Genomic DNA, 22,305 nt, shown 5'->3' with positions numbered 1-22,305 from the left:
AGGGGTAGATTTTTTTTTTTTTTTTTTAAATATTGACCGAAAATTACCATTAGGTGGGCCATCTAACCATTTTGACCTAGATCGATGACTATATGTCCATTAAAATACCAATCCACACAATGGATCATCCATTCAGACCATCTACATTAATGTTTGACTCTCTGATTGACATTTGAACTGTTGAAAGTTAACATAAGAATGGACATATCGCTTAGATTATTGAAATTGATTAGTTCAGCTCATGACCCGTCTAATGTTAACAATTCATTTTAATCCTCTTGTCATTAGCTTTAAATGACATAATTTCTATAAATTTACCCCCAATACAACTATTGATCCTAGGCCAAGAGTATGGACAGTTATGATTTATTTAATTTCTAGTTTGATCGAGTGGACCATTATGCAATTGAATCCCATCAATATCTTTCTATTTCTTAGATCTATAAATCCAATTGATTAAATCTTCTCAAAAGCATGTGAAATTATGAGTATCATGCACATGCGCATGGCCCATCATCATAATCTTTGATTATATCATCCATCGTGCATTTTTTATTGACCAAAGTATTTTTCCTAGTTTTGTGCATCATGAGCATCAAGATGATACTATCTGATCGGGTTATATCACACTCAGATAGGATATTGTTCACAAGCATGACACACATACATGTGTATGTTATCTCACTCATGGGAATGAGTGAGTACCTTTGTTAGATACACCTCTGAACACTACAACAAAACAGGGCTTACCCGATGGATGGGGTTACCCTTTGCCGGCGGCCCGTTTTAACAGCCGCAGGCAAAGGGTCCTATAAAATTAAAAAAAAAAAACAAAAGCTCTAATCCCATTTCCCTTCTTGCGCCGACTCCTCTCTGCCTCTCCCTCTCGCTCTCCCTCCATTTCCCTCTCGCTCTCCCTCCATTTCCCTCTCGCGCGCTCTCATTCTCCCTCTCTCTCTCGCGCCCGCTCTCCCTCTCCCTCTCCCTCCCTCTCTCTGCCTCTCCCTCGCCCTCTCACGCGCTCTCCCTTTCCCTCTCCCTCTCCGCTCACTCTCCTCTCACTCTCACTCTCCCTATCTATCTCTCTCAGATATTCTTTTCAAGCATTAAGGTTTTGATCTATTTTTTTTTCTCTTCTTTCTTGAAGCTGTTCAAGTGATATGCAGAGATTGGGTGAATCGCTCTTGTAAACTGCGGAAAAGACTTCAACTCTACATCTATCAGTAAGATCTATGTGCTTTTACATTGGAGAGATAGTGAGCCATTCAATCTCCTATATTACAAATCCAAAACCTCCAGATTGCATGTTTGGACATGGGTTAATAAATATGTATATAAGATGTGAGGATTGGCACATGCCCTCAAGCTATTCGACAGTGTGCCTGACAGGAACATTGTCTCTTTAACTGCATTTTTTTTTTAATTTCTATTTTTTAAATATAATCTTCCTACTTGCAATTGGGTTTTAACAGGTCTTAGTTTGGATATTTGTGGTATTAAGGGCATTTGTTTTTCTTTTTTCCACGGGAAATTGGAGATGACTGGAGTGCCCTGAATTTGAACCATTGCTATTTTCTAATAAATTTCCACCATGAGTGTAGTTAATTGACCAAATTAGTCTAACCTTTGGTTTAATTTGAGTTATGATTCTATGCTGCATTTACAATTTATTAGATCCTGTATATCGACCATCATACTCTGCCAGAATATCAAAAGTTTTCCTATTGTATCATTTTAACTACCACAAAATAGCCCTTTATTTCATAGAAAACAATATACAAAACAACGATCAAATAAATAGTAGCATCTACTGAAATATTCCAATCTCTTTATGAGTTTCATGGGCTGGGCATGTGTTAGCCATTAACATACGTAATTTATTGAGGCCCTAGCGTGGCTTAGGGGAAAAAATCATTTCTTTCAGTTTCCAATATATTTGGCATGCATGTCTGTGCGTTTACATACATGAGTGTGTAGACACATGCATTCATGCATATATACATATGTGCATATGTATGTATAGGTAATACTTGTAGTTGTCATGTGTATTTCACCATCGTCATTTTCTAAACCATGTATTTCACTTTCTAAAATATTGGCCATTTAGTTATGCTTGATATCAACAACACTTCCAAATCTTTGGGATTCTCTTTTGTGGCCTAGATCATCCAAATTATTGGATGGACCCTAAGCCCAGATCATGTCCATCGACGCCCTACTGATTTTTCCTTTAAGATTAGAGGGATTTATAATCTTGATGTTAATAAACTTTCACATAATGTCAATGTTCCTGTCACTCTTCTGAATATATGAACTCATCAATTCAATTCATTTTTCTGGAAGTCATTTGGAATTTTAGAGGCTTTGTTTGTATCATGCTTTCTTGAACAGTGTCCTAAGCATTTCCTGTATGAAGGGACACTATATTTACCCTGCTAATCAGTAGTATATTCAAAATTTGCTTGTGTTCACACTAATATGTGCACCACAGGCACCCGTTCTCAATTACTTCAGCTCCCGGAGATGATTACCTGAGCATCCACATCCAGCAGCTGGGAGATTGGACACGAGCTCAAAAGGGTCTTCTCCGAGGTATGTGAGCCTCCAGTAGCGGGTAAAAGTGGGCTTCTAAGAGCTGATGAAACCACCAAGAAAAGGTATAGACCCTGCCTCTGTTACTCCCAAAATCATTGGAGTTGAATTTACTTTTCTGGTTATATTTTCTTTTTCTTTTTCTTTTTCTTTTTTATGTTTTTGACATTTAAGTCTCTTGCTATTACAGTTTGCCAAAGCTCTTGATAGATGGGCCTTATGGAGCTCCTGCTCAGGATTATCGTAAATATGACGTCTTGTTACTCGTTGGATTAGGAATAGGAGCAACACCTTTCATCAACATATTGAAAGATTTGCTCAATAATATCATAAAAATAGAAGAGCAAGCAATGAGTATATTTTAGTCAAAGCTAATGGTTTTGTTTTCTTTTGGACTCTGATCATGGATTGCGTTGCCACATTTTTATCTTTTTCTCATCTTGTTTTTATTATTCTTGCGCACGCGGGTTTCTCCATAGCATCTCTTTTCCAGTTTGTTGCAGAGTGTCATTTGTTTGTTCTTTCCTTGACTTGGTCACTCTCTTGTGAATCCAAATTCTGGCATCTCTAGTATGTTTTACTTCTTGGCCTGCAGGTTTGCTAAGGCCACATCCATGCTCATCCAATTGCAAGTGCATGTGTGGGCCACAATGATTAGATCTTCTTGCTTGGAAATCATGCTGTTTCACTTTTTAGGTGGGCCTTAATCTACAAAACATATGGACCACTAAAGGAATTTTTTGTTAGCCATCCATTTCTTTTGTACACGCATGCTCGTGCGCACATGATAGTTTAGCTAACTCCATTTAGTTAGGATAAGGCTTTGATGATGATGATGATAGTGATGATCTATTTGTTTGAACACTGGCCCACCTGGCAAGTGAAACAGCCTGGTTTGTAGGCCAGCAGATGTAATAAGTGTGGTCCACCTGATGGAAAGATTGGTTCTTGCACAAGTGTTCCTTATTGGTCCATGTGCTTGCGAGTATGGGCATCATATGTCTTTGTGCTTGCAAAAAATTCCTGAGCTACATGAAAAGTTGTCTCCCTCCCCTCCCAAAAAAGAAAAAAGGAAAAGAGAAAAAAAGATGGAAATATAGTGCTAAGAAGAATTTATTAACTGCTCGAATTTGCTGTTTTTAGGATTCCAACTCGGATTTTAGCTGGGCAACTGATTCGTGTACTGGAACAAGTGATTCAAGCTCTGTTAATAAGATGTCTCCGAAACGGAAGAAACCTTTAAAGACAACCAATGCCTATTTCTACTGGGTGACCTGGGAACAAGGTTCCTTTGACTGGTTCAAGGGTGTCATGAATTAAGTTGCTGATCTTGATCACAGGGTAAAAAGGAAGCTCAATTCTTGATCGATATAACCCCTCTTCTACTCTTATGTATGAAATAAAGGGCTATTTATTGATGTTGGGATTCTACTGTAAATAAAATGAAATGACTATGGGGAATATCCTAAGCAGGATGAATATGGTACAACAGTAAAAAAATGAGTAATGTTGTATTAGGTGTAAATTGTAATTACCAAGTGAGAGAATATGGTGATCTATAAGTACCTGAAATTTCATTTAGCAAACACGAAAAGGAGTATCGTATCATAGACAGTGCCAAGAAGTTCCCAAAAAATAAAAGACATTGAAGTGGAATATGCAAAAGAACTCGAACTTGGTACCGAAGACCTAGAGAAAAATCTTGCTCTTATTCTGAAAATTTTTATTAGTTTGATTAAACTAAGACAATATTCAATATCATACATAAGAGTAGAAGAGGGGTTATATCGATGGGACCTTGACATTTGGCTGCATTGACCCATGACATCAACATCAGGGATTGTTGGACCGATGACCATCTATTTGTCCAGCTTTTTCATGGGTATTTACATATTTCCAACACTATCATTTTTGACTTGCCATCTGCTAGTATCCAACCTGTTTTGATAAGATTAGATCCAAAACTTTTGTGACCCACAAAAAAAAAATGTTTATAATGGTCTTCCACCACTGTTTTGTATGTTGTGGTCCACCTGAAACTAGTTCAATCTTGTTTGGCTGTATTTTCTCCACAATTCAGTTTTTGAGGATTCTTTTCAAAACACGACTCTTATTAGTGGCACATACATACAGTGTAACAGGAATACAGGACGGAGAAGAAAATATGGGGTCACACGGGCCATATGAATTCTTTACAATTTATGAGAAGACTTAGCAAAATGCCGTAACTAAAGTTGCATAAAAGCACTGTTTTAAAACCTAAAGTGGACTCTCTCTCTCTCTCTCTCTCTCTCTCTCTCTCTCTCTCTCTCTCTCTCTCTCTCTCTCTCTCTCTCTAAAAGCAGAAAAAGTACTAGGTTGAACCAGTTTGGACTGGCATACCTAGAAATCTGTTTTGAGCGGGGAACTATTCAAACTGTCCAGTCCAACTGGTCCGCACATTCAGGCTGTGCATTTTGCTTTGTTGGACTCGCTGTTTTCAACTGTTTTAGATAAAATTTAAGTTGATCCATGTCGGATTCAAACCCATAACCAGCTTTTTGCAAATTAAGCACACTACCAACCATGCTACAGGCATCGAGTTGCCTAGTTCATATCATTACATATATTTATACATGTTGTGGGTCAAACCGGTTAGGCCACCAGTGGACCTGCTTGGACTGAACCACAGTGAGTTTGCCAAAAAGTAAACTGATGTTGATAAAAAAGCAATGTTGCAAGCTCCCTGTAGTATTCTACCTAGGGAAGCTACTGGCATGTAGGCTTGCAAAGAAGGGATATCTATTGCTTATCTTCCTCCTGTTATTATCCACATCGTTAGTGGATCTTTGCAGCATTTAAACTCTTTTATTCTCTTTGACTAAAGATCTTTATTGATAAAATGTTTAGAGATTCAAGAAAGAGAGATTGATCAGGATCCAAGAATCAAGTGGGCCCCACTAAAGGAAAAGGTGGGTAGAGAAATTCAAGCATGTATGCAAGTCAGTGGTTTATAACTGTTTTCTCATACTCTTTCCCTTCCCCTTGGCTCTTCGAATCTGGGACGTCTTTCTTTATGAGGTTAGTGTCTAATTGTTCATCTTATATGATTTTTTGTTCCCTGTTTTATCTTCCACAATGCCATTTTAGGGTCTGAAGTAAGACTGATATTAAAGGGGCATGGAATTGCCCTTCTTTTTTTTTTTCCTTTCAAACTGTAGGTTCCTTATAAATACCAAAATGTCACTAAGACCATATTCAATGAAAAAAATAACATTAAGGTAATTTAAATGATGATTGCAATGCGCCATTTGGTCCCCAACATGGGTAGAGAGTTGATGTCAGGTAGGCAGCCAATTGTTGAACTTTTGCTAGTCATGAGAATTCCTGTTTTGATAATATAAAATGTTGTTCAAGTGCTAAAGTCTCTGCACCTCTTGTTGTGTCTGTGTTACACGTTTTTGTACATGTCAACATGTGTGTGCTAGTGGTTGACATGTCTATGCCCCTTACTGATCTATATGCATGCAGATATTAGTGTATGCAGTGTTTTAAAACCCAGATCAGATTGGACAGTCGAGCTGGTTTGGACTGGACCTGACCACTAAAATAGGCCTTGTCACCAAAATTCTGTTTTGGGAAAGAAACCATTCAAAGTTCAAACTGTCTGGGTGAAACAGCCAAACTTTATTGATTTATGATGTGATGGTGTTATGGGTTGGTCTAGCAGTTGTACCCAGCTGCTCACAGAAACAGGTTGGGGTCCTGTGGGGGTTGTTAGACATTGAATTTCAGGTATTTTGGATATTATACAGATAGGTTTATTGTAGTTTAAACATTTCCTTGTTTGGCTCATTGTTTATGTTTGTCTAGACTCTAGTCACATTAACTCATTATCAGCCAAACTCTATTAATTTATGATGTTGCTTACAATTGCATCTTAGTCACCGCTAGTTGTGTTTTGTTTTGAAGGATTTTAGCTCCAGGTTTCACATACTAATCCAAGTACTAACAAAATTATTACAATTTTGGGTGGGGTTAGGTTTCTTTTAAACATCAAATCACAAGCATCCTTCTCGTAGATAATAGTGGAACTTGAAGAACTCCTGCAAGGGGTTCAGGTAAAATCCTTTTCCTAGATTTCGCTTTATGCTCCACATTCATTCAACTCTCCCCACATTTCTGCTTCCACCATTTTGGTTGGTAACTTGATATTTGGCCACCGACTGATTGTTTTTTAATTGAAGATGATGTGGTTTTCACTGACTTTGTTGGTGACAGCAAGTAATCAAAAGCTATATCGCTTTTCCCTTAGTTTTCTTTTCTTTTGTGGGGACCTATGATACCACCAAACCCACAAGATCTGACAGTGATGTATAGCTTCATCTACAATTGGGTCAGCAAATTGGACAATCTGGATTTCTGGACAGCTAAAAGTTGTAATTTATCAGATGTGTATCATTACAAGCTATGTAGTAGATACTTTGTGTTTAGAGAATTCTATAAGAATATCTGTATCTCTCGTGTTCTTTGAACTGACTCTGAACATGTCTCATCAAATTCTGGAATCAGCTAGCTTGTTTTCACCACATTGCAAAGTGGGATCGCACGGGACAACTTCCCGACAAATCAACAATCACTGTTTGGCGGTCTGAAACACAATGAATGGTGATTTGGAGTGTGAGCTAATTTTAACTGCTAATGTGTGCTACTTCTTCATGAATATAAAATTGCAGTTAGGTCCTCTTTAAGCTGGATTGGGCTTGGGCTAACCCTCTGGTTGGAATTGGTCAGGTCAAGTATTACCTTTGCCGACCGATGGGGCTACCCTTTGCCGGCGGCAGTTTTAACGGCCGCGGGCAAAGGGTCGCTATATTATTAAAAAAAAAACCCCCAGGCGTCGACTCTCTCTCTCTCTGCCGCTCCCTCTCCCTCCCTCTCTTTGCCACTCCCTCTCTCTCTGCCTCCCCTTCTCCGTCTCCGGCCCTCTCCCTCTCGCGTGCTCTCCCTCTCCCTCTCCCTCTCCCTTTCCCTCTCTGCTCGCTCTCCCTCTCACTCTCCCTCTCCCTCTCCCTCTCCCTCTCGCTCTCTCTCTCTCTCTCTATCTCTCTCTCTCTATCTCCTCGTCCCTCTGCTATAGCTCGGCCTTCCGCTGCTCGTGAATCTTGGATTCTCAGGTATGATGTAAGGCTTTTTCCTTCTTGTTGTTGCTTTCTGCAATTTAGAATACCTGATTAGGAATATGCATTGTCGAATCCCTAATTAGGGATTTGTATAACAAATTCCTAATTAGGGATTTGCATTGTCGAAACCCTTTTTAGGGCCGGCATTCCACGGTGGATGGATCATGCACTTGAAGTATCTGATGTTGGATGACCCTAGCCACACCAATGTTGGACTATTTTCTATTGAACTAGATCTGTACAGTATCTTCTTCTTAAATTTTTATTTTGACTCCCAGAACTAAATGTTAATGAATATATTTTGGGGCTTTGTTTCTGATTTTTTGAATAGTTATCTAGGGGCATGTTCCCTTCCCAATTAGGTGAAATGGACCAGTTGACTAATTTACCTGTCCATAGTTGAGAAACTTCTTGTGGTTGGTCTAATGTATGTTACAATGGAGAGGAGGAAATAGGAATAAATAGAAAAGTCAAGGGAGTAAGCCCTTGTTCCTTTAGGTTTGATACTGGCATCCAAAAGTTTTTCCTACATACTCTAAGCCCCTGTTCCTTTAGGTTTGGTACTGGCATCCAAAAGTTTTTCATACTGTAAGTTCCTATTCCTTCTTGCACCATAACTATGTGGCCTGAGGGGCATCAAGCATCCCATACAGTTTTTCATTTGACTGTGCTACCACATGAACATGTCTTGTTTTCCAACTGACCGTGCTACCACATGAACATATACTGTTTTCCAACTGACTGTGCTATCACATGGGCATTTTATGGTCTCATGCTACAATGGTCTCCCACTGATCAGAAGGTCTTGGATATATATATATAAGTTAAGACCCCGGCTGTGCTTTTTTGTATTCTCTCCCTTTCTGTTTAATTTTACCTTTAAATTGAATAGCTTTCTATTTTATAAAATGCTAATCAAGGAGTGGGTTCCTTGATTTGGCTGTTGTCTTGTTAGGCTTGTTACTGCTCTACTTTCTTTTGTATCTTTTGTATCAGGGAGTGGGTTTACTAATCATACTATCGACTTGTTCAGCCGAGCAGAGTCCGGGTGCCTGGTTTTCAAACAATGTTCTTTCTTGTAACGTCTCGGAAAAATCCATATAAGGACCCGAGTACCACCTCAGGCAGAAATCACCCAGGACCAAAACTTTTAGAAATTAGGTTAATGTTAGCAAGTGCTAAACTAGAGTATTTATGAAATTAGCACTAATCACTTTAAATATGATCTGCAAGACCCAAACCATGCAGTATCATTGACGCTACATTACCCTGAAATCTAGAATCCATCCCTAAACTCGGTTGCTCTCGGGAGCATCCTGAAACTTCGTATCAAAACTGGACCGCACGTCGAAAGTCCGATTACCCCGAAACTATACGGATATGACCGCATTAATGGACTTGACCACTCCCTCGAAAATCAAGTCCTAATTGTGTCTAGAAATGCACAACTTGAGCCTGGAGCAAAGTGTGTGAGAAATGTGAAAATATTTAGAAATAAAATCTGAATTTAAGTAAATGAGTCGTGTTGCTTGCGGGCCAAATATAAGGATTCAGACCGTCAGAATCTGACCCAAATACATCCTCGGATCAGGAGAAATGTCCCACACATGTCGGTGTACTTGTGACCCTGATCGAGTGATCGTGACCGTTGAACTGAAACGGGTCCGCCACGGTCGATCTGCAAACCCGATCGGAACGAAAACTCAGCCTGACCTAGATCCATGGTCAGGGAGCTTAAGTCCAACCGCACGTGGAAAATGGGCCACCAGAAGTGCTCTGTTGGACCGGAACAGTCCGTATTTGGATATAACCTAAGTATACATTGGCCCTGGGGCCATTTCCATCAAACCTGGGCCTATATAAGGACCTTAAACACTCTCTCCCATATTCCATACGAATTTAAGAAACCCTAGGAGAGAAAGAAGAGAAAAGAGAAGGGAAAAGAGAGAAAGTGAGAGTGAGAGTTGGAGATTCTTCTTGGGATTCGATCTCACTACTCCACGCACTCAACTGCCGTTCCTGTATCCCTATACAGGCGATTCCGACTCCGTACTTAGGTAAGGAATCCTAACCCCAACCTGTTTTAGGGTTTTCAACTATTGTAATAGATGAAATCGCTAACCTAATTTATGCTATAGGTTGCCAATCTGCCGTAGACAAGACTTAGCTTTCAAAATTGAGTTCGCTACGAGTCTACCGGCGAAAGGTGCGGACTATAAACGTATAGGTTATGGTTTTTAAGGCTTTCAATGTCGGTTAATAGTTTATTACTGATGTGAGTGTTATTTCACATGCCAAATGCGATGTTTGTTTCGTGTTTCAGATATATATGAACTATATGGAGTTTAGTGTATTCCATGTATTTGTAGAAAGGGTCGTATACGTATGAAATTTGAACGTGTGTTTGCCATGATTAATTATCGTGTGGTTATGCTAGTTGTATGTGTAGCAACTCCTTGGCAAAAGAATTTGCCCTAAGACGTGCTATCACCAACATACATCATGTATGTTGGAATATGTAGTCTAAGTGTTTGTAGAAATGTCTGAATGAACAAATGTGTAATAAATTGTACTTTATATAGGCGTTGAGAAGAGATTCTCGACTACCTTAATGACGTGTATGATTTCCTCCATGTAACTTATATTCTTTGTCTGTTTTATTTAGGGACTGCATATGTGTGAATTCATGTTTAAGTTGAAATCCATCAGATGCTCACATGCTTGTATGATTGGAATTGTTGATCCATTACTGTTCTGATTATCTTGAATGATTATATGTTATAATTGAATGTGTTTGGGACTACAGAATAGTCCAGGCAATCGGTAACAGGCACTGAATAGGTGGCTGAGGTTGTTTCGCCACATAAGACGTGATCGATGAATCCAAGCCGTACTTGGGATGTCGGCAGTGGTTAGGCCACACGGAGTGCTTACGCACTTCATGTCGGTCAACTCAATGTGCACTCCTAATAGTCGAGCTCGTCAAGTAACCCGATTGACCCGATGTATGTTCACCATGTATGGACGCTACTGCTTGAATCTAAGGTACCAAACTCACCAGTGAAAACCCCTTTAACCTTGGTACCTCGATCCGCTAAGACTCATGAGCCGGGCATGGTGGTATGGGACACCATGGTCGAACTTTCGGCCTACGATGGGGTGACGAGCTTCCCCGTAGTGACCAGTGAGCAACCCAGACTCGTGAGCCGAATGCGGTGGTATGAGACACTGTATTCGAGCTGTCGGCCTATACTGATAAGGTGAGGAGCCCTTTGTAGTGACCTCGAGTGTACGCTAAGACTGCGTAGAGGCGACGAGCCCTTACGTAGCAACAGAAGTACACTAGGCCTGCATTGATAAGGTGACGAGCCCTTTGCAGCGACCTAGAACTGTAACATCGTATGCGATTTACTAGGATTGACGACCCTAGAATGGATCATCGTTTAGGAATTGACATAAGGGAGGTACCTTAGCTTCTTAATCCTACTGTATTAAAAGGACTAATAAGAACTTGGTAATCACGTTCATGCACCGCATTGCATGTGCCGTTTGGCGTTGGCAGAGCACTGAGGAAGTGACTGACATGCACGACCGTTAGATGAAGATCGCAGAGGGAGTGCAGGCGAGGGCATGCATCATTTATACATACCATTCTTACATTAACCAGAGTACTTAAGAATGTTTGATTGTGTTGCCTTATCATTACTGCTTGACTGAATTGATAACATGTTAACCTTTGCTTTATTGTTCCACTGAGTTGATCACTCACTTCCACGTTTCGGGACGGTGTTATACACACCAACTAGACTCTGTCTTAGCTGCAGATGGAGACCCGACTGATGTGGCGGAGGCGGACTTCGTAGACGATGAGGATGTCTTCTCATATATGCAGTATTCAGGCAGGTTTACATAGACCGTTCTGATCAGCGGGGCTTCAGGGTTATTCTTGTAGTGGACTATTACTTTTTGACATTTTGTAATTTGAAACAATACATGTAATTATTGACCTGGCAATGCATACATACTTTGGGACCTAAACTAGTTTATAAAGTTATACATATTTCAGTAAGTCTTCCGCTTGCATATTACAACTGTCCCTGTATTATATTTTGTTGATTTGGCTTAATCTTATTCATGTTTTATGCACTAATACAGACAACATTTAATCATCATTAAATATGTTGCATAAGTGATGCGTTGGAACTCGGGAGTTGGACTTTTGCTCGACCCCCGATTTTCAGAGAGTTACAAGTTGGTATCAGAGCATGATTTGGATTAAACCGGACCTGAGTTATGGTCACACGACGTACGCAGATGCATTTAGACCTAGGTGGGTGCGAGAAAACTGTAGAAACAAGCTTAGGTTGTCCAGTTTCGCCAATTGGCGAAAGTTACCGAAAACGATCGCTAAGATCGGGTTCGTACACATCCGTGATCGCTTGAGATAACCCCGGATCATCCCTAGACCGTCAATCGATGGGTTCAGACCATAATTTACCCAATCCCAGCCTTCAACAATCGAGAAAATACATAGTTATACCAGAAATTACGCGAAATGACCCGAAATGACTCAAAACAGAGTCAGGGCCCAAACGAAACAATTCTAGGGGGACCCAGGGTGGGTCTCACACATTTTTGGAGTCCAGGGGGCAGGAGGACCTTGCCCCATCGGCGAGCCATCGCCGGATGGTCCAAAGGATGGCGAGGGCCTCGTCGGTTCCGCGAGGCCTCGCCCGCTAGTTGGCCTGGCAGGGCGGGCCGGTTCGGGCCGACGCCCCTTGGGTGCTGTTTGGCCCACTGACGTGTGTTGGGATGAATTTAAACCCTCCAAACACACCTCCCCTTCATAACCTACCCCTCCAAGCTTCTTTTTCCTTCAAAAACTTTTTATATCTCTCTCAAATCTCTCCTCCATTCACCCATTTCATCATTTTTCTTCAACACATATACCCTCCCACCGTTTTCCACCAAAACCCTCTCCTATCTCTCTCTTTTCCTTTGATTTAAGAACACAATCCCTCATTTGTGTCCCACATACCTTCAAGTTCAACAATCCCTCATTTTTCCACCTATCTTCTCTTTTCCATGGCCTTGTTCGAGCTTGTGACAGCCATTTTCTCGATTTCCACACTTCTTTCTCTCATGGGGAAGAAGACGACGCCTACGGATGAGGCCGGGCCTAGTCGCCCTACTCGTTCAAGGAGGCCTAGAGGCACCGCTACTAGTGTTAATGTCGATCGGGAGATACGGACCAAGCGGGAGCTTGATCCCCAGGTTCCCCTCGAAAGGATCCTCCTGACGGATATGTCTCATGGGAGATTTCAGGATCGCAGGGTCCTCTTTGAAGCTCATGTGGATGAGAAGCTCTTCGGGCAATATCTGATGATGGACTGCCTGGTCGAAGCCGGGTGAGGTCCTATGTTCGAGAGTGAGTTCATTCGCCTTCGACAGGGAGGGATGTCAGTGGCAGAGTACGAGAACAGGTTTACAGAGTTGGGCAGGTATGCCCTGTTAATTTTAGCAAATGAGTCGATGCGTATGCGGCATTTTTCTGAAAGCCTACGATCAAATATTCGCTCGAAGATGTGCTGCGCTAGCATACCTAGCTATTCTGAGCTAGTGAGCATGTCCATGAGAGCTGAGCAAGATGGGGACAGGCAGTCCCGTATGCGAGCATCGATGGCTCCTAGGCCGCGACCAGAGATTCAGAGCAGACCATTCCTCAGGAAGAGGCCACGGGCAGATTCACCGCCGAGGCTGACGGCTTCACCTACCCCTGTGAGGTGACCTGATGTGTGGTGTGCCTAATGCAAGAGGCCAAGCCACACAGAGATGAACTGCTTCACCAGGATGAGGAATAGCGGTTTCTCACCGCCCCAGAGGGTCAACTGCCCACTTTTCCAGGTTATATTGGCACCACCTCTGTAAGCCCCATATCCTAGACCGTACCGTTCCGTAGGCTTCCCCGATCTTCCTAGTTGAATTTTGGCAACCTTCGACCTTTATCCGATGTTTGCGAGGGATCCTAAGCCGAGTCCTGTCAATCCGAGTCAGATCAACCCGAGACTTGTATCCTAGCGACCGCGTCTTCGCCGCGGTTCCAACGCCGCGACTCGCGCACCGAACCGATACCCAGGCTAGAAGATGTCGGTCTGCGTTTATTCCGAAGAAATGTCGCGCGTTGCGAATTACGAGGGAATCTCTACCATATGTCCCATCAATCAATCAATCAAGTACACTCCATACCTCAAGTACAAGTCAAGTACATGTAACCCATCTCTCTCTTTTTCATAAGTCAACTCTCTCCCTACCCATCCCTCTTTTACCAAATTTCAAACCAAACCATACCTCCCATCACCTCTCCTTACATCACCCATCACTTCTCTCTCTCTCTCTCATTTCTCAAATCTCCCAATCAACAAAAAAATTTCACACGTCCAACCCCTCTCTCCCAAACCACAAGTGTAGTCCACCTTCTCATCTTCTATATACACCCTCTCATCTTTCATCCACACCATCAATCTCCCATCAACCTCCATCAAAAGGCAAGCTAAGGAGCATTGGAGTCTAAGGGACCAAGAAGAAGGAAGATAAGGTGGGTGATTTACCGTTATTTTCGATTTTAGGGCCCACTTGTTGGTGGGACCCATTTTGATGTATGTGATTTAAGCAAGAGGGGCCCATAGTGGCGGGGTCCCTCTATCTCACCGTATATTTCTCTCTCTCTCTCTCTCTCTCTCTCTCTCTCTCTCTTTCTTTGTGATGGTGTGGATCCCACCAATATGTGTTATATCTACCCCGTCCATCTACATCAGACGGTGTGGCCCACCCTGTTGCAGGTGATGATCCACACCATCCACTGTTTGGATGGGCCCAATACATCCTTCTTTCTATATGTTATATTTTATATAATATATAATATATATAATATAATATGTATTGTATATATATAACATAAGATATATATTATATGTATATATGTTAGTGGGCCACGTCCACATGGGACCCACCACAATGATGTGTTTATGTATGTCGTTCAGCGTCCCTGGACGCTGGATGTTGGCGAACAGTGAAGTGTAAACTGACATGGGAGTGTACTAACGAGCTAGCCAAAAGAGAAGGGAGTGGTGGGCCACTCATGCAGGCCCCACCTTGATGTTTTTATATAATCCAAGCCGACCATCCTATTTCCCAGATCATTTTAGGCGTTGAGCCGAAAAATGATCTCAATCCGAATTTATGATGGGCCGTAGCATAGCAAACAAGTTTCCTACCATTAAAATACCTCCCTGATGCTCTGTATAGCAAAAACCACCCAATATTGGACTCAATGGGATTGTATCGAGCCACAGGGACCAATGGCTGGAATGGATTCATCTGTGGTGGGCCCCATCTATTAAAAACCATCAGATCTTTGGTTTTTCAAAAAAAAAGGGATAGAAGGCAGCAACATCTACTGCTGCCGCTGTCAGTGGGCGGGCGGACGGACGAGCTGGGCCTAACGGCCCTAGCTGTGGGCCCCACTGTGATGCATTTCGAACATCCACACCATGCACTTGTTGGGTCCCCTCAGACCAGGTGTCCACCCCAAAAATCAACCTTATACGGAACTCAGGTAGGCCACATCATTTAAAATCATGCGAAGACATGCCAAAACATATAAAATCACTTGGTGGGGCCTACCTAAGTTTTGGATGTTGCTGAAACTTAGTCTGGACCGTCAGCCAGGTAGGACTCACATAATGGGTGGGCTGGATTTGTGAACCACGTTTTCGTGGGCCCCACGCCCACCCCCAGGTCCAAGTGACCTTATAAACAGGTTGGACGGCATATAAAAATCACGGTGGGCTCCTGCCCACGTGACCAGTCAACAGATTGGTGGCAAATAAATATTTCAGTGGGCCCTACCCCCCTGGTCCACGTGGCCTTGTGAACAGGTTAGATGTAAATAAACGTTACGGTGGGCCCAAGGTCCACGTGACCTTATGAATAGATTGGATTGCAAATAAATATTACAGTGGGCCCTAGGCCCATGTGACCCTATGACCAGTTTGGATGGAAAATAAACATCATGTTGGCCCCAGTTTGGATGGACAGTATGTTAGGCCCTAGGTTGGGTGGAAAATAAACATTTTGGTGGGTCTTACTTAAAACCCATTTATGTATGTGTTGTGTCCACAATTGTGGACCTCCATCACGGAATATGTGACTTATCTATACCTTCCATCCCTATGGGACCCACCATGATGCATGTGTTTCATCCAACCGTCCAACCATTTTTGGAAAATGATTTTTAGGTTTAGGACGAAAATAAGACAGATTTATTTATCAAGTGGACCATAGTGCACGGTGAGGATTGAACGGCTATCTTTGAAATCCTTGAGATCTTATGATTAGATTGGATGGGAAATAAATGTTATGGCGGGCCTTGGAAATTTTAGTAGTGTAAATCATTATCACCACTTATATTTGAGTGTGGCTCATTTGATATACACGTGGCCATGTGGTGTGGCCCACTTATCATATTTATGGCCCATTGTTAAGGCCCACCTTGTTATATATGAGGTCCCTGTGATGCGGCCCATTAGATGTATTTGGGGCCCATGGGTCGAGGCTCAATATGATGTATATAAAGCCCCTTTCAATGTGTGATTCCGCCACGATAAATGTATTGTATATCCGCACTGTCTACCTTCTTGATGGCGCGGGGCCCGCTTGTTGCATGTGCTGGGCCCGCCTACACTGTACAGGCCCACCATGCTGTGTACTTCACCCACACCGTCCACTTGTGCGGCCCGCCTAGATGTACGTATTTTGTATCCACACTGTCCATAATGTTGGGATAGTCCTGGACAATGTTTGGTTGGTGCCGATTTACATGGATATGTTTGTACAAGTGCTGATCATCATACGTGGGCCATTAGGTGTAGTGATACACATGTTATACCTACAACTATTGAAATGATTTTTGGTGCGACCCATATAATGAGGCCCACCTTAATGTATTAGTGCAGCCCATCGTGACGTATGTGGCCCATTATGATGTATTTGGCCCATGTGCGGGCCATCTGTTTGTTAGGTCCATGAGACATGGCCCACTGTGATATATCCGAGGCTAATGGGTCAGGCCCATTAGTGTAACACATATGATGCAACCCACTTGATGTGTATGAGACCCATTGATGTGGCCCACTTATTGTATTTGAGGTCCATGGATTGCGGCCCATTATGATGTAATGGGGCCCATGGGTCATGGCCCATTGAGATGTATACTCGGCCAATACGTTGTGGCCCATTGAGATGTGTTTCCAACCCATTTAGTGAGACCATTGTGATATATTCCTGCTCATATGATGAGGACCATTGAGATGTATTTTCGGCCCATGTGAGGCGGCCCATAGCGATGTGCATTAGGCCCATGTGATGCGACCCGCTTGATTTATGAGATCATTGTGTGAAGCCATGGGCCCACTATATGTTTGGCCTTATGTGGGTCACTCGTTGGGAGCAATGTCGGTTATATGTCCACATTGTGACCTTCTCTTAGGCCTTGTTAGGCCCATTCTCTTCGCGGCTTAACCCAAATAAGTGGGGCCCATTTGCCGTAGACGGATGGCTCCGTGCTTTCGAATTTGATATAACCATGGCCGAATACCGATCTTTATACTATGGTTGATCGGCTGATCATTTCTAGACCCCACTTTGTTTATCTGTTAGTTATCGGTGCCATTGTCGTGACCGATTTGCCGATTCCGATTATTGACCGATCTTAATTGTCGTGGTCGATTGCCGAATATCGATCGAGGCTGATTATCGATCGAGGCCGATTACCGATTTTGATCTATCTTGGCCGATTGCCGAATATCGATCGAGGCTGATTATCAATCGAGGCCGATTACCGATTCTGATTGTCGAGGCCGATTTTGATTGCCTAGGTCGATTGTCGAGACCTATATGATGTATATGTGATCCATAGTTAAGGCCCATTGTGATGCATTGGAGGGTCAGGCGATGGAGTCTATTGTGATGTATGTTAGGCCCATGTGAAAGGTCCATTGTGGTGTGTATTACGCTATTGAGAGGGACCCATGGTGTTATATGTTTGGCCCTAGTGTGAGGCTATGGGTTCACCATTCCTTGGGGGACAATGTTGGTTAAATGTCCACATTGTTGTGATTGATGGTCGATGCCAGTTATTGATACCGATTATGAGTATGTGACAGCATAATATCATGATACATGCCTATACGCATCATCTGCATGTTGGTTATAAGATGTGATTGATCATTGCATATGTCATTGAACATGTTGTTATGAGACTCCCTGATAGGCGGAGGTTATCTCACTTGAGCACGCGGTATGCGCAAGATTGATGTATGACTGGATTGTATGACTCATGCATCTCACATTATGATTACTGTATGCCCTAACGACATCAGGGCTGTAGCCTCCACAGGCATATCGTGGATGGCCAAATGGGACACCGGAAATGTTTAGTTCTAGCATACAAGCGCTATAGATGTCCATGGGTGAAAATTCCTAAACCTCCGTGGCCAGGATTCGCCCCAACGTCAAGACCGAGTGGATATATGAGCGCATGAGGGCCGTATACTAGTAGGTCGCGTCTCCCACTGTGTCGTGGTCGGTTGGGAAGGGGTGTGACCTTACCCACCTGAGTGAGGGGGCAATGTGTAGGTTGAGTTTGACCAGCTTGAGGAATGGGTCCGTTATTGACGGGCCCGATATTGGCAGGCGGATAATGAGGTCTCTTCCACTTACCCAGTTGTGCGCTCGGATAGGGGCGGCAAGCTGGAGTAGAGTGTAATAGACCCCGGTGATGATCCTAGAGAGGAACCGTACTGATTTGTGGACTTATTGAGTAGGAATTGCATACTTATACATTTATTTCATTCACTATCCACTTGGGCTGGTGGTGCGCAACTAATTGTTGTGTACCTTCACATGGCTAGGATTTCAGTTGGGCGTGCGACTAACTTGAGATCAGGAGTTTACCACATTGAGTCTGACTATCCAAATTTAGGTATGGGACTGGTTTGGATAGAAGTCCCTTGTGGTGGACCCCGTAGCCTGCGATACTACGTACTATCATCCCGACTCCACACTCCAGCATGGTCATTCCATTCGCACCGCATATTACATTGCATCTGCAGTACTTAGCATTTTGGGTTACCTGTGTTCTGCATTTATATGGTTTAGATACGGCATCTGATATTTGACTCTTTATGACTCCTCATTGGTATAATTGATCTGTATTGCGTATTCTGAAATTGCTTGACTCATGGGCTTGTCAATATTTTCTCTTACTCTGATACTATATGATTCATGACCTTACGCCTATTTCGATATTGTATGATTATGACATTGCGTTGAATACTTAGCACTTACCTTGTGCACACACCTACACCACCCTCTAAGCTTTCTATAAGCTTATGCACGATAGATGCGTGCAGGTGAGGTTAGATTGCAGAAGTGTTGAGCTTGGAGCGTGCAGCGGTCTTCTGGACCTTATTTTTTATTTTTTTGTATTTCCTTTTCAGCATTGTACTCAAATGATTATATTACTGGATATGTGATGTTGATGTTGCTTTTGTGAATTGGGTAATCTTGTGGTTGTGCTTATTACAAGTTAAATGTACAAAAAAAATCCTCCTTGTAGGATCCCAGGATCGAAATCTGGCGTATGAACGCTAGGAGCCGAGAATGGGGTACTATGGAAGCTGTCGGCACCAGATTTGGCAATCGGGATTCCTGTGAATCCGATTTCCGGGTTCGGGGCGTGACAACCTCTAAGCACGGCACCAGCTCATCCATCATTCTGGCCACCTGTACCTCGATCTAGGCCGCCTCAACGGCCTATGGTACCTCAGCCTAACCGTTTTTAGCAGGCTCAAGTGCACTTACTTATAGCTGAAGCATCAGAGGCAGCACCTACGCCACCTATGGCTTTTGATGTTACGGTACACATCCAAGGTACTCCAGTCTTTTTATTAGTGGACATCGGGTCCACTGTCTTTATCATGTCGTGCGCAGCAGTCAAGCGGCTAGGGTTGGAAACTAGTCCTATGGTTGGGGTGAGAATCCTTACCGCCACAGGGACTTTCTCGGATGTTACCAAGATCTGTAAGGGATGTTCGATAGATGTAGGGAGCGGGACAGCGCTCCTCCACTTGATTGTCACCCCATTACATCATTATGATGTCATTCTCGGTATGGATTGGCTCACAGAGATGAAGGCAGAGATCGACTACGATTGTAGAGTGGTGACAGCTTATGAACTGGGCACGACCTTTACTTTCCCGGTGCAGGTCAGTTGGCCCTATCGCATTGATTGTTATGCTTCCATGCTGGAGGACGCTCATGGTCCAGCGCTTGAGGACACTCCTGTGATCCAAGAGTTCTCAGAAGTGTTCAGGAAGATACCTGGACTGCCCCCTTATCGCGAAATTGATTTTACAATCGATCTAGTGTCTGGTACGACACCTATATCTCTTCCGACCTATTGCATGGCTCCGTGTGAGATGGAGGAGCTGAGGAAACAGATCGATGATCTGTTGGATGCAGGCTTTATACGACCCAGCGTGTCTCCATGCGGAGCGCCCGTGTTGTTTGTAAAGAAGAAGGATGGATCTCTGTGGTTATGTATTGATTATCGTAGATTGAACCAAGTGACGGTAAAGAACAAGTATCCTTTGCCCAGGATAGATGATCTGTTCGATTAGTTGAAGGGGGCAAGGTATTTCTCAAAGATCGACTTGCAGTCGAGGTATCACCATTTGCGCGTCAGGGATGAGGACGTGCAGAAGACGGCATTCAAGACCAATTTTGGACACTATGAGTTTCTCATAATGTCGTTTAGCCTTACGAACGCACCGGCCGTGTTCATGGACTTGATGAACAGGGTATTTCAGCCATTTCTATTCTGATTCGTCATCGTGTTTATTGATAATATCCTGATATACTCTAAGAGTCGGGAAGAGCACGAGGAACACCTGCGAGTAGTCTTGGATACTCTGAAGAAGAACCAGTTGATCGCCCAGTACAAGAAGTGCGACTTCTGGAAATAGGAAGTCAAGTTTCTGGGACACGTGGTATCCAGAGAAGGGATAGCTATGGACCTTGCCAAGGTAGCCGCAGTTCACTGGAAGCAGCCCGGTTCGGTTACTGAGGTGAGGAGTTTTCTTGGTCTGGCAGGTTACTATCGACGATTCATTCGGAATTTCTCGAAGATAGCTAGACCTTTGTCTCAGTTGACACAGAAGGATCTGAAGTTCGCTTGGAATGAAAAGGCGAAAGCAGCTTTTCAGGAGCTGAAAGATAAGTTGACGTCCGCCCCTGTGCTAGTATTGCCAGAGCAAGGGGTCAAGTATACGATATGCACGGACGCGTCTCGAGTCGGTTTGGGCGGTGTTTTGATGCAGAAGGACAGAGTTATTACTTACCTATCGCGACAGTTGAGGAAACACGAGGAAAACTACCCTATGCATGACTTGGAGTTAGCTGTCGTCATCTTTACCTTGAAGATCTGGAGGCATTACCTCTAAAGAGAGGAGTTCGAGCTCTTTTGCGACCACAAGAGCCTCAGATACATATTCACTCAGCGGGACCTGAATATGAGGCAGCGGCGATGGATGGAAACCTTGAAGGACTTCAAGTTCGAGGTCTCTTACCATCTCGGTAAGGCCAATCTTGTGGTAGACGCACTGAGCCGCAAGAAGGCATTGACGTTTGCGGCTCCGTTGATGATTGCAGAGTGGGACATGGTAGAGTTTGTGTGAGACTTTGAGCAGAAACTCATGGTGGAGGAGCCGTATGAGGGCATCACACATATTCGAGTGCAGCCCCTCATTGATGACAGGATTATCGCATCTCAGGCAGACGATGAGCTGTTGGCGAAGATGAGAGGGCAGGTTAGTGCAGATGAGGACTCAGAGTGGAGAGTTGGTACGGATGGGGGCTTACGTTACCGTGGCTGCCTATGCGTCCTGAACCTCCCTGACTTGAGGAAAGAAGTTCTTGAGGCCGCTCACGATTCAAGGATGGCTATGCATCCAGGCAGTACGAAGATGTATCGTGACATGAAGAGGTCGTACTGGTGGGACAATATGAAGGCTCACATAGCAGATTATGTGTCCCATTGTCTCACATGCCAGCAGGTCAAGGCAGAGCATCGCCGACCTCCTGGACTACTTCAGCCCATGCCCATGCAGAATGGAAGTGGGAGTTCATCTCTATGGATTTCATCTCAGGGATACCGAAGACGAGGAAGCGGCATGATTCCATTTGGGTGATCGTGGACTGGTTGACGAAATCGGCTCATTTCCTCCCTATCAGATTTTGAACTCTGCAGACGAGTTGGCCAGGTTGTACATCAAGGAGATTGTACGTCCGCATGGAATTCCCTTGGAGATCGTGTCGGACCGAGACACGCGATTTACATCCATTTTCTGGACTCGCATCTAGGAAGCGATGGGTGTGAAGTTGAAGTTCAGTACCGCGTTCCACTCACAGACTGACGGGCAGACGGAACGGG

At 43.4% G+C, this 22,305-nt stretch overlaps 1 long non-coding RNA gene across 1 annotated transcript; it reads left to right on the top strand.

The window, feature by feature from the left end:
• Window positions 1-975: 975 nt before the first annotated feature.
• Window positions 976-4,896, top strand: LOC131256295 (uncharacterized). Its single transcript, XR_009176727.1, has 3 exons — window positions 976-1,223; window positions 2,492-2,657; window positions 2,783-4,896. It is a non-coding gene; the product is annotated as an uncharacterized LOC131256295 (long non-coding RNA).
• Window positions 4,897-22,305: the final 17,409 nt, after the last annotated feature.

The sequence above is a fragment of the Magnolia sinica genome, chromosome 9, assembly GCF_029962835.1.
Source record: "Magnolia sinica isolate HGM2019 chromosome 9, MsV1, whole genome shotgun sequence".
Taxonomy (NCBI): domain Eukaryota; kingdom Viridiplantae; phylum Streptophyta; class Magnoliopsida; order Magnoliales; family Magnoliaceae; genus Magnolia; species Magnolia sinica.
The sequence above is the reverse complement of the archived record's forward strand: the minus strand, read 5'-3'. Positions and strand labels throughout refer to the sequence as shown.